This window comes from Cornus florida, unplaced genomic scaffold (assembly GCF_030987335.1).
Source record: "Cornus florida cultivar Cherokee Brave unplaced genomic scaffold, ASM3098733v1 CherokeeBrave_3.0.0_Hap2_Chr06, whole genome shotgun sequence".
NCBI classification, from domain to species: Eukaryota; Viridiplantae; Streptophyta; class Magnoliopsida; order Cornales; family Cornaceae; genus Cornus; species Cornus florida.
In genome coordinates, this window is record NW_026775576.1 from 46,701,815 (window position 1) to 46,709,477 (window position 7,663).

At 36.4% G+C, this 7,663-nt stretch overlaps 1 pseudogene; it reads left to right on the plus strand.

Moving 5' to 3' along the window:
* The first annotated feature begins 240 nt into the window (after nucleotides 1-240).
* LOC132315356 (small nucleolar RNA R71) lies at nucleotides 241-339 on the plus strand (annotated as a pseudogene).
* Nucleotides 340-7,663: the final 7,324 nt, after the last annotated feature.

Genomic DNA, 7,663 nt, shown 5'->3' on the forward strand with positions numbered 1-7,663 from the left:
GTGGCTATGTCATTGGAATTGTCAACTTGATATAAGCCAACATTCTTCTTTCCACCTAAGTTTCTACCATTTTTTGAGGATAAGGATCTATGCATTGAATTTTTACTCATACTTTCATAAAGATGCCACACATCATCCTTAAGCTTATCAAGATAAAAACCACCCATAAATGCATCAACCATACCCTTGTAACTATCCGGCAAACTTTTAAAGAAGTATTGAACTAATTACCACTTAGGCATGTCATGATGTGGACATTTCCTAAGCAAGTCATTGAATCTTTCCTACGTCTCATGAAATAATTCCCCATCCTGTTGAGAAAATTCTCTATTTGAAGTTCTTATGGCATTGGTCTTTGAAACTAGATAGTACTTTTTTAAGAACTCTTGTTGCATTTCCGCCCAAGAAGTTATCGAAAAAGACCTAAGATTGTTGAACCAATATTTTGCCTTGTCTTTAAGGGTGAAAGGAAAAAGTTTAAGTCTTAAAACCTCTTCCGGCATGTCTGTGTATCTCACGGTGGAACATACTTCAAGAAACTCATCTAAATGCTTGTAAGGTACTTCACTTGGAAGTCCATGATAGTTAGGAAGTATTTGAATGGTTTGCGGTTTAATCTCATAATGATGTGCTCTAAATGGGGGCAATTGAATGCAAGTGGGTGCATTATATTCATTAGGCACATAATGGTCTCTTAAAGCAAGAGGAGGATTCATAACTGGTGATGCTACATAAGCACCTTGATTGCCTTGAATTATGGGAGGTTGTGGAGCAAAAATTGGCCTAGGCATTCCCAATGGAACTTGGCCTTATTGTTGTGGAAGAAATGGTCTTGGCATGCCCAAAGGTACTTGAATATTGTTATGATGTGTTGGTTTCCTTGATGGAGTCGCCACAACCAACAAAGCTTGAAAGTTGTGTGTGAATGTAGGAGGTGGCCAAGTTTTACATTTATAGAAAGCCACTACTACCTTTCTCTATATAAAATATAGATAGGGCGAGTAGGGATCATCCCAAGGGATTTGATGGTGTATCGAATTGTGAAACTATGGTAATTAGGGTTAGTAGGTCGAATGATCACACAATTGTTGATTGATTGGTTGATTATACTAAATTGAATTCAACTAAATAAAATAATATGAGGTAAACAAGAGAGAGAGAGGTCTTAGGGTGTAGAGATCACCACCAAGCAATACTTTTCTATACTACTAACAAGTGATCAATTGAGGGTAATGGATGTGTTGCAATATGATAAGGGTGTGTGTGTATTAGGTTGATTCAATTGGCAAGGATGACAAATCAAGCAAGTATTGTCTAAACATCATGTGAAGAGCACAATATATCTAAATAATAGAGCATATATTGTCTAGACAACATGGGGTTAGCACAATAGATCAAAACAAGTCATTAATCCTTCATTAAGCTCACAATCCACATGCAACACAATATTAGAGGAATATGCCACTTGGACTCACAAGCATGGAACATCAAACATCAAGAGTAGATTGTCCTCCCATCTAACATTACACTACCACTACACTAAATCTACACTACTAGTATGAAAATAAAGCTATCTAGACTAGGGGAGAGGCAAAAACCATCAAGAATAGGCATAAACCATCAAATGAACCAAAATAGCATTCATTAAGCATATCATCTTGATAATCTCTAGATCTATAGCATCAATACACATAGCCATGCATCAAAAACACTAAATCTAGAGATAAGCACATGAATATCCTACTCTAGCATACATAGACATATGGGTAGAATAGAATAGTCAATTGGAAGCATTAAACCATACAAACCATGAAATAATCAAGATTTATATATACATGAATATCAAGATGTATCATACAACACTAATCCCTCAATAATACACAAGATTAGAGTATAGAAAGCATGCTTGGGGCTAACTCTAGCCCCAAGAAGATGTCTAGCCACTCATGGTAGTGATGATCCAACCCTCAAGGGCTAACTCCATGGCTGCTCCTTGTTGGTGAAGATCTCCTCCAATGGTTGCTCTAGCTTCCTCCCTTCTTCCTCTCCAAGAATAGCCTCCAAAAAAATGATTTTCAATGGGTGACAAGAGACTCTAGACTCCCTCCAAAAAGTGTATCATATTCCTTATATAGGTAGGTCAAATACACCCTATGATGAGCTGTGGTCGTGCAAGGCATATTCTCTAATCATTGGATGAAGGACGGAATAAATGAGCTGGACTTTAACTTTTTCTCGCTGGAGGAAGTTCGACCGATCGAAACTTAACTTGGATCGATCGAAGATGGGTTCGATCGATCGAACTGCATCTTGGATCGATCGAAGTGGTCTGACTCCTCCGGATAAAGACAGGGCTGAGATATTTCGAAGATATTTATGGGGAAAAGGACAAAAGTGGTTGGTAGGCGTACAACTGTGGATAAGATCAATCATTTGAATAGGATAAAATAGGGTTCGATCGATCGAAGGTGATGTTGGATCGATCGAACTTGGAATTTCAGTAAAGGCCAAGGTTGGATCTATCGAGAAGTACTGTGATCGATCATAGATGTTCGATCGATCGAACTCTAAGTTGGATCGATCGAACTTTTCAGCTGCACAACTTTGATTCCTTTTTGCTCCTTTCTTTCTCCACTTTGCTCCCTCCTTTGGTTTATCTCAGGATTGCTTCAATTAAGCTCTTATTTGGCTGACTTAGCTCAATTTTGGGATTAGTGCCTGAAAATATAAATAACACGTAATAAGTCTAAAACGGCAAAGTAAGATAGATAAAGGTACTAGAATGCTTAAGCTTAACGGGTTTAAATGCGCACTTTTCAGTGCTCATCATGATGCACATTGGGGTGGAGGATACCTTGTTGGTCTATGTGACCAAAGTCCTCCACATGGTCCTCATTATGTTCTTCCATTGATGAAATGGAGTCAATTAATCTACCTCTTCCCTTAAAATTATGAACAATAGATTCAAGATTCAAATTAAGTAGGACAAGAGTAGGATTTAGTGATCTACGACCATGCATGGACAAATAAGACAAAAACAAGTAACAAGCACTTCACCTTCACAACAAATCAACAATCAACAAACTTCCTCCACATACAATGATCCCATACTGCAATGCTTTCAACAATGTGCAAGAAAAATTAAATTGCCACCACGCGGGCTCATAATCTATCTAAGAATGCAAAAACATGCCTCCACGCTAGCTCACGATTTGACTAGAGTTTGAGTTTAGAAAAGCTCACAAAAGGTTCTTTAGCAACTTCAAATGATTTTTCAATTTTTTTCTTTCTTTTTGCCTTGCTTGGTTTGTAAATCTTTTATTTTTGAGCTTTTTATGCTCTTTGCTTAGCTTCACTTGGGTTCTTGCTTCTTTAATTCCCTTTGTTTTGCCTCTTTGGCTCATTGCACCTAGCCAATCAAGAGCAAACACAATAAGTAACAAAAATAAAATAAAAATAAAATAAAAACAAGATAAAAAAAGTACTAATTCCTAATTAATTTCTAAACATGATGGTGTCAATTCCCAGCAACGGCGCCAAAACTTGGTATGTCGCCAACCAAAGCTTAAAAATTTATAGAGAACCGCAACCACCTCTAACTAAAAATATAGCTAGGGTGAGTGAGGATCGTCCCAAGGGAAATGAGGTGTGTTTATGACGGAAATTAATGTCGTATTAGTAGGTCGAGTGATCAAAGATGATTGGTGGTTTGTTTAATTAAACTACAATGCAATTAAAATTAATTCAAGTAAAAGAGAGCAATCTAGAAAGTAAAGAAAAGATATAGGAAAGAGGACTTGGGGCTTTAGAGTTCACCTCTAAGCTTGACTTCACTAAACACTAGCAATTGTACATTAATGGGGAAAATTAAATTGTAACTTGGGTATGTGTGTGACATTTATTGATACTAAGCATGGATGACACATAAGTATAGATTGTCTAGCCAATTTAATGAAAAGCACAACCTATCAAATGAGACCAATTTTCATTCAATAAAACCACAATTTATTGCATTCATAAGTAAGAAACACCAAGAAACAATAATAGATTGTCCACCTATCTAAGAATTTAAAGCAATTACACTACATCTTGGCTAGAAACATGAAATTTAAACTAATTAAACTAAACGTGTGGCACAATCCATTAAGAAACAAGTGTGAACCATCAAATAAATCCCAAGAATGTTCAATTAAGCACTATGTTTTGATCATCTCTAGATTAACATTATCAACACACATAGACATGCATTAATTCCATTAAATCTAGAGAAAAGCACATGAATCACCCATTCTAGCATACATAGACATATGATTAGAGATAGAGAATCAATTAAAAGCATTAAAATCCATACACATCAAGTAGAAACTAGAAGATATATATTAATCCAAGATCAAAACATTTGTTACAATTAAATCCCCAAAAATATAAAAAAGACTAGGCCTAGGAAGCAAACTTAGGAGCTATCTCTAACCCCAAATGAAGGATTTAGCCATTCACTGTAGTGGTTATGGAACCCTCAAGGGCTAGCTTAGAGGTTGGCATCATCATCTTCATCCTCACTTTCTTCCCAAAACCCTAGTTCTAGAGAGCACAAGATATTTTTTATTCTATGTTTTGTAAATCAAAAACTCTCTAGCTATTACAATTCTTGTTCAATAATATCAATTACAGTCCTTTGAGTAAGGACCAAGTCAGAATAATAGCCGCTAATTGGAGGAAATTTGCAACTTGCACAGTTAGGTAGAAAATGGATCACTCTAGAATTAGACAGCTCACTGCCAGCAGCATTTTTGATCGATCGAAGATGTTCAATTGATCGAACACTAGAGCTTCGATCGATCGAAGTTGACGTGGCACCCAAAATATCTTCCAGAGTCTATCCCATTGGCTGAGCTGGTACTGACTTCATTTCGATCGATTGGAGACCATTTCGATCGATCGAAACTCCTCTTCGATCGATCGAAGTTCCTCTGGTGCATTTTCTTGGCTTCTTTTCAACGTTGCTCCTTAGCTCCAAAAATGATCTAATTGGCTCTTGTTAGCCTGTTTGAACATTATTCACCTGAAATAGGCAATAACATAAATAAGTATCTAAGACATGAAAGTAAGATAGATGAATGGACTAAAATACCCTAGCTTAGGTGCTAAAAATGCATCACATTTGATCACTTATCACTGGGATATTTAACAAAAATTTATTTAGCCAAGACAACAAGAAATCAACATGCTCAGTATCATTAACTGGAAGGAGATGGTCTATAATAGAAGTAAGAAATTTACCATATGAGGATTCAGACGTCTTGGTTCTAGTGGTTTTGGAAGAAAAAATGAAAGGGGAATTCTCTTCCACCAACAAGCTACTCACATCAGTCCCAAAAGGCTTGAGACCAATTAGAAAGCAGATATCTTGGATGGTGGGTGCCATCATACCACACTTCAAATGTAAGAAATTGGTTGTAGTTAACCAATTGAACACGGCCGCTAAAATTAGGGCTTTGTTTTGAGCAATATTGGTCCTACTTAATTGAATGGCGTCATAAATGCCACAGCTCTTCCAAGTTTCTCCCTTCACAGCCCCAACACGATCAACCCAGTTAATCCAAGCATAATTATGAACATGCCATGTCCTAAAATGGAACGAGTGCAAATTGCCATTCTCGTTAGGGGGAAATTTTGTAGGAATGGAAGCACATTGGCTGAAGGATAGAAAGGTGACATAAAAGATAGGGCTTCATCAATGAAGGCAGGCCCTAAACCTTTGAAATCAGTGGGGAGGTCAATGAGAGTGTTGAGACAATATTTGTAGGCGGAAGGAGTTTTGAGGGATTTTTCAATAATATTGCCATGGGATGAAGGGTCAGATGACTGAGGAATTAAGGTGGAATAAGTGGATTTAGTTTTCTTAGGAGCCATGGAAGCCTAAGGAAGAAGGAGGTCTTTCTGTTGTTACAACTCAAAAGGAAAGAAGATGAAAGTTAAGAGTTTAGGAAAGAATACGGAGCTATATATCTGTGATGGGGTCAATATTTGATCTGGGTAAGTCCACTCGCATCTGTAAATGGGTAATGATTATCATTAAGGCAGTTAGTTAGGTAGGTGGAGAGTTATTACTAAAATTTAAAATTCAAGTTCAAGTTGGGTTTAAATTACAAGCTTCTTATCATGAGTTATAAGGCTTTGAAATTTATGGGGCATTTGGTGGCACCAAAAATTGGTAGCCATTTCAGCGATGTCGTAGGCCAGTGAGAAGCTGACAAGTGTTTGTAACATGACATCAAAAGATTTAGCCAGGGGAGAAATATCGGGAGCAAATATAGGGGAAAATACTCAGCCACTTCATCGACAAGGTAGTTGCTAAGATATAGCAACTAACATTTGAATTTATTCAAATTAGGTTGTTAATTGGGAAGGAAAGACTAGAGACTTAGTTAAATTAAAACAACTAAATACCTATGAAAAAGGAATTCTAGTTGGAGGAGAGAAGGAAAGATGATAAAAGATGGCAGCCGTGTCAATAGTGATGTGGACAAATCTGAACAAGACAAGTGGCTTTAACTAGTATTAAAGGCTGGGTCATTTAAAGAATGAAATGGCTGCCAGAGTTATAGAAAGAAGTTGCTAAAAATTAGCAACTTTTTAGCAACTGAAGCTAACCAGATCAAGGGAGTTTTTTAGCAAATGACAAAGAAGACTTTCTTAAAACAGATATACAGAAGGCAAAACATACCAAGGTTGAACCAATTTGAATTACGAAAGGGAAAAAAATCAAGGAAAAGAAGATTATGAAGCAAATAATTAGGAGAATAAGTTGATTGAGACTTCTATAAATGGAAGAATTGTAATTCTTTCCAAACCGTCTAGCACCACCCACTAAACATGAATCACAAATTCATTCAATGACTTTACGTTAATTATCAATAAAATTCTCTATCCAAATGGCAAATTCCATTCAAGGAATTTAAGTTCCAGCAACTTATCATTTTTCTTGCAATGTTTAATTATGTTATTTACATATTAATCATTGTTTTATGCAATCAAATTCAATGACAATCTTTGATCAGATTACAGTCATTTTAATTCGGCCAGTTCATTCCATTGCACTCATTGCTTTTCAGTCAATTTCAGTTCAGCCAGTTCCTTTATAGTCCATTTCAATTCAAACAGTTTATTTAAATTTCTTTACTTTACATTGCATTTATTTTCTTTTAAACACTACTATATAAAAAGTCATTACATCAAGGCAGAAAAAGAATTTAGCCGAGAGTTCTTTCTATTTTCTCTCTTGCACAATTACCTGAAGTCAGCCACCAAAAAAGATAATTTGGTGTTCAAATTATTTTTGAGTATTTACATATTTTGGCACGCCCGCAAACTCCATCGGTCTTGTGAGCTAAATAATGCGCAAATATAATCACCCGCTCGAGAATTAAAGGTAGTGAATACTTTGATTTGACTCTTAATTTTGGCAGGGTGTTGGGACAATCGATTACTTGGGGCAAGGTGTAATTTCCTTTTCACTTCTTTCCGTAGGACGCGTGATTTAAACTGAGTAGTACTATTTTAGGGCTTGTTTGGGAAGTGTTGTGTGGTGTAGTGTAATACTCTAGCCTATAACAGAACTAGTGTTTTGTGATGTGGTGTTCTGAAATGGGAACAAAACATG